At 42.3% G+C, this 9,655-nt stretch overlaps 2 long non-coding RNA genes across 2 annotated transcripts in view; one reads left to right on the top strand and one right to left on the bottom strand.

The window, feature by feature from the left end:
• The window catches only part of LOC121014700 (uncharacterized), a 12,327-nt gene extending 11,204 nt beyond the window's left edge, over positions 1–1,123 (bottom strand). Inside the window, exons 1-2 of the long non-coding RNA XR_005783374.1 lie at positions 889–1,123; positions 694–805 (exon numbers count right to left, since the gene is read on the bottom strand). This is a non-coding gene — a long non-coding RNA (uncharacterized LOC121014700). The remainder of the gene's footprint in view (positions 1–693; positions 806–888) is intronic.
• Positions 1–8,667, top strand: part of LOC121014701 (uncharacterized) — a 12,266-nt gene extending 3,599 nt beyond the window's left edge. Inside the window, exon 3 of the long non-coding RNA XR_005783375.1 lies at positions 8,471–8,667. This is a non-coding gene — a long non-coding RNA (uncharacterized LOC121014701). The remainder of the gene's footprint in view (positions 1–8,470) is intronic.
• The last annotated feature ends 988 nt before the right edge of the window (positions 8,668–9,655 follow it).

Raw genomic sequence — 9,655 nt, forward strand, 5'->3', positions numbered from 1 at the left:
AAAGAAAAGAAAAGAAAAGAAAAGAAAAGAAAAGAAAAGAAAAGAAAAAGAAAAAGAAAGGCCTACTTTTTCTTGTCCTTCATGAAGAACTTCAGTGGGAATGTGAAGAAAGAGCAAAAGGGCCTATTTGCAAGAAAGAATGATTGAGTATGCAGGATTAGGTTCATGTGTAAGCCGGGAAAAAGTTTCCCAAATGGTGTCGTTTGTGAGGTTTCTTCTGTACAATAACACGTCAACTAGACCACGGAGCTGTTGGAAATGCACAGATCCTGTCCTTTGAATGTGTAAAAGTGACTTCTAAGCTGCAAGTAACTGGTGGTAGTTATGTTATTCCTCTATGTGAATACCCTGAAGAGTAGACAAATCTCTTAGAAATTCACACTTTTTCTGTCTTGCACTCAGCAGATATTTGTTGAGCGGCTACCGTATGCCAGATGTTACTCTGTAGATACTGGAAACATCACCGTGAAGAGCTAGTTTATAATCCAGTGGTGTGAATTCACTTACCTATGCCTTATACCAACTTTCTCATATGCAGAGACAGGACGGAAGGGAGAGAAGAGTGTGTAGACAGCGATGCTGGCAGTCAGAAGTCACCGGTACCTGGGTGTGGAGAGAAGGGAAGCCTACAGGTAGGAAAGAGGAGAAGAAAGGGGTTGTTGGAGAATCTGAGGAGAAACTTTAGATTTTTACCTTTGTGTGTGATTCTCTTCTTAGCTACAGCCATTCTGGTCGTACTATCCCAAGGAAGTTCTCCCAAAGCTCGTATGACATTAAAGCATTTTTGTCTCTCCCCTCTGTGAAACTAGAAAATAGAAACTAATCTCAGTCTGACAGAGAGGAAGGGAAAGGGGAACAGAGAACCAATTCCTGCCGGGAGGGTTCTACCTTGCTGTCTGCTGCCCTGCTCCTTCTCATTGGAGAGCCCGAGTATGGAGGAAGCAAAGGAAGGTGAGGGTTGCAGGTAGGGTGCACAGTCAGGAGTCCGGAAGTCGCCCGCGGTGCTGGCCCTGGGATAAGGCTTATTTCCTTCACCTGGACACGTGTGGCAGTAGGCAGCCACACAGCTACAAACAAGGGTGGATTTCAGAGCTCAGGGGCTCCGGCACATTTCTGGCACCTGCGGGCTTCCCATGCCATTTGGTGGCCACGGAGCATGGAGACAGAGCAGGTGGCTGGAGGTGGCTCCCCAGGTAACACGGACATTCCTGAGCTCAAAGAGTTTTGCATCCGTGCAGCCAGCCCACGGGGTCCCGAGAGACTCTCTTGTCTCAGGAGGGTTTGACATCCTCATTCCCTTATGTCCTAGGCACCGCTGGGATGCTGTTTACTCTGCCAAGGGAATGAACTCCCTGCCAGTCAGTTCAGACCCAACCACTGTTCAAGCTTTATGACTTAAGACCACAAAAACTGGAAAAATTGCTTTCGGGAAAACGCCCCTTTTTTGGTGTGGTGAGTCTGCACGTGTGGCGAATGCACGGGGAGGGCGTAACGTTTCTTCATTGAGTGCTTTGAGGTGTTAGTTTTCCTCACTAGACCTTACTTGTTTCTGCTGATGATCTATTTGAGAAATTAGAGCAGACTTGACCAATTTCTGGCTGAGGTGTACTTGGGCTCCTTGTTGGAGCATGTGTGGGGGATGGGGACCAGCATTCCTTACCCAGACCCTTTTCCAGGGCAACCAAATCACCCGGGAGGCAGGCACCCAGTCTATTTGCACAATGCAGTTTTCGACTCTGAATCATCCTAGGTTCTCTTCTTGGTATCGTTTTGGATTGCACTCAACAGCATTCGGGTGCCTCGGCTTCTCCTTGTACAGACAGGTTTGTTTCCCAGGCTCCCGGGGCACCCCGCCTTCAGGAAGCAGAGAGGCCCCGGCAGATAAAAGGGTTGCCTACATTAGACGCCCACTCACCTGGGACAACCAGGTATTGGTAACAGCTTTTTATCACTTCCAGCCCCACAGAACTTACACAAGTCTGCCCTAGGCAAAATGGTGAAACAGGCCCAATTCATCTGAATTCGTTGTCTCTTCTTCTGTCAACACTAGCTAGCATTTCCTTCTATTTACACTGAAATGTGGCTTCATGCGGCAAGTGTTCATTGACATTTATTTTGCCAAGAGATATGAGCCAAGCCCTGGTCTAGGCAATGAGGCTGAGGCAGGGAACAAAACAGATGAGGCTCCTACCTCATGGAGGGGTTGAAAGCTGCCATGATATTTGCTATGTCAACTTTTCCTTATAGCGCACAGATACCTGTACATGGTATAAAACTATACTGAGAAAATAATATTAAGTGGTTAATCTATATGTGCCTTAGAGTATAAAGGAATGCAGAGGAATGATACACACGGATGGGAGGAGGTCGCCACTGAGACAGGAATGGGGACAGGGTTGAGAAGTATGCAAGAGGGGTCCCAATTGTATCAGTAAAGAATTCTCAAGCTGAGTGGTGGGTACACAAGTATTTGTAAATTATGATTTGTGCTCTTTCGTATGTCTTAAATGTTTCATTACAATATTTATTATATTTTAAGTGTATTTATTTATTTTGACAGAGCATGAGCAGGGGAGGGCCAGAGAGAGAGGGAGAGAGAGAAAATCCCAAGCATGCCCCACACTGCCAGCATGGAGTCCAACGGGGGCTTGAACCTAAGAACCATGAGATCATGACCTGAGCTGAAATCAAGAGTGGGACGCTCAACCAACTGAGCCACCCAGGGGCCCCGCGTTACAATATTTAAAACAAACTATCAGTATAGGATAGAAAGGTGGATGGGCAAAGATGCCCATTACAGAGCTATTTGCTGTCGTCAAAATATTTTAGACTAAGTGTGAGACAAGAGAAAATCGGTTAAATATGGCACAGTAAAAAAAAAAAAAAAAAAAGCCAAATGATACTGTGAATATTACTCTGATTGTCCTCTGAATCTGAAGCCGCCTAGATCAGAGCATCATTTTCCCTGGGCAGAGTGGAAGAGGATGGTAAATTGGTGCCTAACTGAAAGTTTGATTCCCCCCATTTTATTTTCTCCAGAACTTTATTCAGCCCATAATGAGTATAAATGTGTTTACAAAGTGAGTATTCCTGAGGATATAGAAATGTTCAGTTATCACTGTACATCATCTTTCTACAACAGATAAAAGCATTTAGTTCTTGAGCCTAAGGAGATACGAAGAAGGCAAAATGTGAAAGGCTGAAATCAGGCCCCCTACCACCATCTACGAGACAAGACTTAAGCACACATGCCTCTCGACTTTCCAGACGAGGAGGCTTGATTTCAGTGGAATTTTTGTTTCCTTTCTCTTATCAGATCGTTCAGATAAGGGAACCATTGCTCACTTCTTTCATTAGGCTCTACAATGGATAGTATGTAGTAACGGACCTTACCAAGGATTTGATTACTTCCGTCCTTCCCCTTTTGCACACCCTATCCAAGAATTCTAAGGAATGTAGCTTTCAAACCAATGATACAAGACAACTGGCTTTCTGCTCTGTTCTCAGGTGATTAAATTATGATTTTGCAGCCCCCTATAAACTTTTTCCATATAAAACAATCAAACCGAACATCGTTTTATAAGTGTATGTGGTACAGTTACGGCTACCGGCCACTAGGTGTCATAACAGAGAGTTACGCAGGAGGGTGAGCTGGGTTTGTGTTCAGGCCCTTTCAGCCCCTTTCACTTCAACAGCTTGGTGATCTCTTCTGAGTTTCCAAGAAAGCTTCCCAACGGAGCTTTATGGGAAGATGAACATATGTACTTATCACTCTGGACTATTTGCATTTATCTCAAATTGTTGAAATGTCTGTTCTCTGTTAATAAACCAGAAGCAAGAGGAGGCGTGTTTCAGGGCAGAAAAGAGATTTGACACCTTTCAATCGTTCATCCTTCAGGCAAGACTTGCCGTTACGTTCAGTTTCATACTTCCGTTTTTGTAGCCTTGTATAATGTTGTAGTGTAGAAACTTAGTGTAAGTAAGCTTGTAAATTCAGTGTGTAAAGAAAATGTCTAGTTTCCAAAGTCTGTACCTCTAAGGCACATATAGGAATGTAAATCATCAGTAAAACATAAGTATGAAATGTGAGTTGAAGTGGAAACGATGTAATTATACCACATTTACCCCTTATCTTACTTTTAATAAAGCAACCCCCTTTTATCATAAAATGTCCTTCATCCTTTTTGAAACTCAAGTGAGATAGGTATATACAGTTGGATCCTTTGACTCGACTCCACATATTAGCTTTATTCTGCAACAAACGTCTATGTTCTTGTCTTACCTGTTGAAAAAGAGAGGCAAAAGTAGGCGAGCTCCAAACCCATATAGCGCAGCTAACCTTCCGCCCTGAGCTCCCGAACACAAATATGGCCCTCAGTTCCCTGTAGTTCACGTGCCATCAGTGCAGCAATAAACTAATAGAACTGCCAACTGATCTAACTTCAAAACCAGATGATTATCACTTGTACTTTACAAAGTTGTGAATTCAAGATTTTTAATCTCACGTGATCTTTAAAATCTTAACTATAAATTTCATGAATGAATTTTAAAGTTATAGATGTGGCGGCGTCTGGGTGGCTCCGTTGGTTAAGCGTCCAACTCCTGATTTTGGCTCAGGTCATGATCTCTTTCAGCTCAGGTCATGACCTCATAGTTCGGGAGATCGAGTCCCACGTCGGGCTCTGCACTGACAGTGTGGAGCCTACTTGGGATTCTCTCTTCTTCTCTTTCTGCCCCCAAATAAATAAAGATTTTTAAAATGCTCTAAAAAAAAAATAAAGTCATAGATGTGGGTGAGGCTATAGATCCAGATGATACTGATTAGGTGTAGATGTAATTTCTTCCAAAAAAGACAGACAATTTGTAAGGGGAAAAATGAGAGAAAAATGGAGTTTAGTGATTTTGATTATACACTCCAGTCAACCAGCCCTTTCATGGGAACTGCAAGAATGTAAAGTCTGAGGCTGGATCACAAAACAGCTCTGTTCACTAATTACCGCCTAGAACTTGAAAAAGACTGCTCAGCTGTTTGCTACCTAAGATTCAACTTTGAGACTTTTACTAACACTCAGCCTACATAGAAAGAAAAAAAGAATTTGTGATTGGAATTATTCACAATGATTACCTTGGTAGTTTCTATGTTGCTCAAGGCTATTGGTTATATTGTTCTAAAGCACAAGAACTGAAGTATTCGTTCTCAAGTACTCAAGGAAAATATTAAATAAGAAAATTTTGAGTAATTCAATATACTTTAGTAAAGATGAGAAAGGAAAGAGGAGGATAATTAGTGTAATTATTGGTATTAGTTCTATCTCTTCAACCTGGCCTCCTCGGGGAATGAGGCATTCTACACAAGTGGGTAAAACATTACTTACTAAAAATTTTAGGGCAAATTTTATATTTAATGGAGAAAAATAGATGCTTCCCTTGAAGATCGCAAAGTACCTTCTATCACTGATCCTGTCTCACTCAGTACTGGAGGTCGTAGCCAACATTACAAGGAAAGAAAGAGAAATAGAGACAAAGGATAAAAAAGTCATCATCTACAGCTGATCACCTACCTAGAGAAATGGACATAATAAGAAAATTTAGCAAGGTTGCTGGATACAGGATCAAATTACAATAAACTATGCTATGTCTTTATGTCAATCCTATCCAACTATATAGCTAATTGTATCCAAGTTACCATTCACAATGACAACAAAAATATAGATATCTAGAGATTAATTTAACCAGTAATATATAAGATCTCTAAGGAGAAGTTTGTAAGACTCCACGACATAAAAGATGATCGGAATAAACAGAAACACATTCCATGTTCTAAGCAAGGGCAACTTGTTATTATAAAGACATTAATTCTTCCCCAGAGTAATCTATTAATGGAATTCAAATTCTGACAGGATTTTTTTTAAGGAAGTCAACAGACTCACTCTGAAATTTAATAGCTAAACCTACCTTGAAAGTCCCAGGGAAATTTTGGGGTATTTACCAGAGATTGTCCCCTTTGGGGCCCTAAACTTTACCCCCACGGATTTGTTTTTTTCCCTTTTTTTCTTTCCCTGCCCCACGAATCCAATAAACACTTTGCTCAGCTTTTCCAGCCTCTCAGCTCCGTCTTCCACAATCAGCAGAGCCTGAGAGGGGAAATATGGCACCATAGTCTGAGCTCTCTGGGGGCCCCTTCGCTTTTGGATCTTGGCTCAGCAAATCCTCACCGTCACGATAACTCTCCGATCTAACAGATTAGTAATACTTTGTCCAGCTCTCAGAGGGAGGTTTGGTTTCATAGGAGAAATTCCTTTGTTCTTTTTGACACCTTTGCATCATTTCAAAAAGTGCTCTACAAACCCCAAGTATGTAACCTTGGGTTTTACTGTCTGCTGGGCACATTCCGATCGCTACCTGCTTCTTGTCATTGCTATAACATGGTTCTCTTGATGGCACAGATTCTCTTACTGCTTGCTCCAAGGCAACCTTGCTCTTTTCTATTTCCACGGTTTAACTGGTGGAAAAACGATCTCTTGACATCTCCTGCCGCTCAAGTCAACATTTTCTCCCTTCCATAATGTTTGATTTATAGACCCTTAACCTAGATTTCCAAATCCTGTTCACTCATTACTTCTTAAGATCATGAGGATTATGTGTATTTTGTTTACCACAGTTTCTCCAGTACCTGGCAAGGAGCCTAGATGAGTGATCAATTGTTGATGATCGATAACTATCTGCTGAGAATATACCTACGAGCGAAATAGCAACAAAAATGTATTGAGACCTACTTAGTGTGAGGTACTCTTCTTTAAAAAATAAAAAAAAGGTTTATTTATTTTTGATAGAGGGTGAGGGAGCATGAATGGGGAGGGACAGAGAGAGGAGAGAGAGGGAATCCCAAGCAGGCTCTGTGCTGTCAGTGCAGAGTCCAACTCGGGGCTCAATCTCACAAACCGTGAGATCATGGTTTCAGCTGATCATGATTTCAGTCCAAATCAAGAGTTGGATGCTTAGCAGACTGAGCCACCCAGGCGCCCCTGTGGAAGGTATTCTTCTAAGCAATTTACAGTGAATCCTCCCAACAACCTTCCGAGGAAGGATATTCTCTTACCTCACTTTATAGGTAGGACGTAAAGACGTTCAACAACTTGACCTTGTTACTCAGCTAGCAAATGGTTGAGACAGGACTTCGATATAGTTATTGTGACTCCAAAGCTGGCCTTCTCTCTCTTTTTTTTCCCCCCCAACTTTACTGAGCTGTAGTTGACACTTAACACTGTTAAAGTTTCAGGTGTGTAACATAACGACTTGCCATATGGTACATATCACAAAATGATCATCACGATAATTTCACCTAATGTATCCATCACCTTGGGAAGCCAGGCTTCTTTTTATTTTTTTATTTTTTATTTTTTATTTTTTAATTTGAGAGAGAGAGAGAGCGTGCACGCATGATCTGGGGAGAGGAGGTGAGGGGGTAAGGGACAGAGGGTAGAGGGAGAGAGAATGAGTCTTAAGCAGCCTCCATGCTCAGCCAGATGTGGGGCTTGATCTCATGACCCTGAGATCATGACCTGAGCCTGAATCAAGAGTTGGAGGCTTCATCAGCTGAGCCACCCAGGTGTCCCCAGGGAAGCCAGGCTTCTTAATTTCCTTTCTCAATATATGACCTCTTAGAAGGCGCTGGAGTTCTTTCTCCTCCTCCCTTCCTATACTCATTTCCATTTCCTCCCTTTCTTATATAACGCTGGATATTTCCATGTCAATATGTATTTGCTTTTAAGATAAGAGCTTGAAGTTTTACCCTTACCCAAATCACAGGGGCCACCAAGACCGCAGGCAGTCCAGTGCCTGAGAATGGCTTTGTGAGAATCCCTTGCCTCTCATAGGTCCCCAGCATGTTGCACAACTCTGACCTGCTCACACCTTTTGATGAGTTATAAAAGCAGGGCTGAGAACAGCCTTCTCAGACTTTGCTCCTGGATCTCATTTGGTTATGCTGCTGATCTGGGCCAGGGCCTGTATGGGACTCATGCTGCTGATCTGGGCAGGGCCTGTATGGGATTCTGCTTCTCATCAGCATCTGCTGCTTGCTGTGAATTCCCTGACTGGGGCCTGGGTGTGGTTTTCCTTCTGCCTGATTGTTCTTCCTCATGCAGGCCTTATCCTGGTGACCCATTGCTTGTCCTTTCTTGCCTTGGAATGCTCAGATTCAGAAGTTGGCCTTGCTTTTTATAATAAGATTATGTGCCCTATTTATGTTTGTGAACATCCTGGCCTTGAACCCATATGTCATCTCCAGGCCATGTGGACAAGTTAGGCTCTCAATGTTGGTCATTTAATATACCTCTGGGGCTTCCCTACAACCTGAGGCTGACTTGTTTACCCTAAGTTTTGCTCGTTTTCCCACTTATTAAAGAACAGCCCTTAGTGTATTCCCTCAACTCTTTCCTTTCTTCCTCTTCTTGCTCATATTTCTCAGCTTATCTCCACCCTGTGATCGCTGGTTTCATGAGAGAACCAGATGCGCATGTGAGAAACCTTCCTCATTTTTCCCCCCGAGAACTTCTGCAGAGGAGGTGTGACAAAGCCATTTACGCTAACAGTATGATGTGGTGTAGAGGTGGGGATAATGGAGGCTTGCCAGGTCTGACCTTGAAGAATATTCCAGAAAACTCCAGAAACTGTATGAAAGAGGCCACAGATAAAGGCAGAAGCAAACAAACAAATTGTGACCAGAAACTATTCGGTGGGAAATAACATAAATTAAAATAAGATCTAATCGACTCCATTCTGTAGGTACTGTGTGTGTGTGTGTGTGTGTGTGTGTGTGTGCGCGCACGCGCGCGCGTGTGTGTGTCCGAGAACCTGCTGGGACCATCTGTTAAATGTTTATTTCCATTGTTACTTCGGAGGTGCCAGAAAAGCCTGTGAAGGAAAGAAAGAGGAAAATAGCTTTTTAAGATCATTGGAAGATGATCAAGGAAAGGAAAAGCCAGGAGCCAAATTCAGCCTCAAGTTCTGTCCATCTTTTTATAACCAGAAAGTTCTAGAATAGGCAAGTCTACCTTTTCAGGGAATTATTACCTCCATCTCTGCTTGTTTCCTCGTTGTTGATACCACTGTTTCATGGTAGAGGAAGTGGAGTACTTAGGAGGGAGACATTTTGTCATTTGTCAATACTTCTTTGCAAGAACAGAGGAAATGGAGCAAAGGCAGGAAACAAACCATTTTACTTTACTTGTTAGCTCTTCTGGAAAATAGTTTGAGAATAAGGATGAAGTCTTCAGCCAAAATAAGGTACAAGAGCTTGTCTGTACAATTTAATTATTCATGCTTTCCCTTCCTACAATTAGTCTGGATAATCAAATACTGAGTGACCCAGAAAGACTGAAAGACAATGGAACATTTTCCAGTGGCCTCACATGCTCCTGAGGTTTAATCCTTCTTGCTGACAGCCAAGAATAGCTTCATCGTGGAAAAATTGAAGAAGAAAGTAATTAGCATCCCTGAACAAACCTTGAAAGTTTGTGTTTACATTGGATTAAATTCATAAAAGGAAAAATTGGGTTTTTCCTGCTCTCCGAACTATAAAAATTTGGGCAGACAATACTTAAAGTGCCAGCTTCAGAGTCAATTACCTTAAACCTTGTTGCCAAAAACTAAT

This window comes from Herpailurus yagouaroundi, unplaced genomic scaffold, assembly GCF_014898765.1.
Source record: "Herpailurus yagouaroundi ecotype Mexico unplaced genomic scaffold, PumYag 203, whole genome shotgun sequence".
Classification (NCBI taxonomy): domain Eukaryota; kingdom Metazoa; phylum Chordata; class Mammalia; order Carnivora; family Felidae; genus Herpailurus; species Herpailurus yagouaroundi.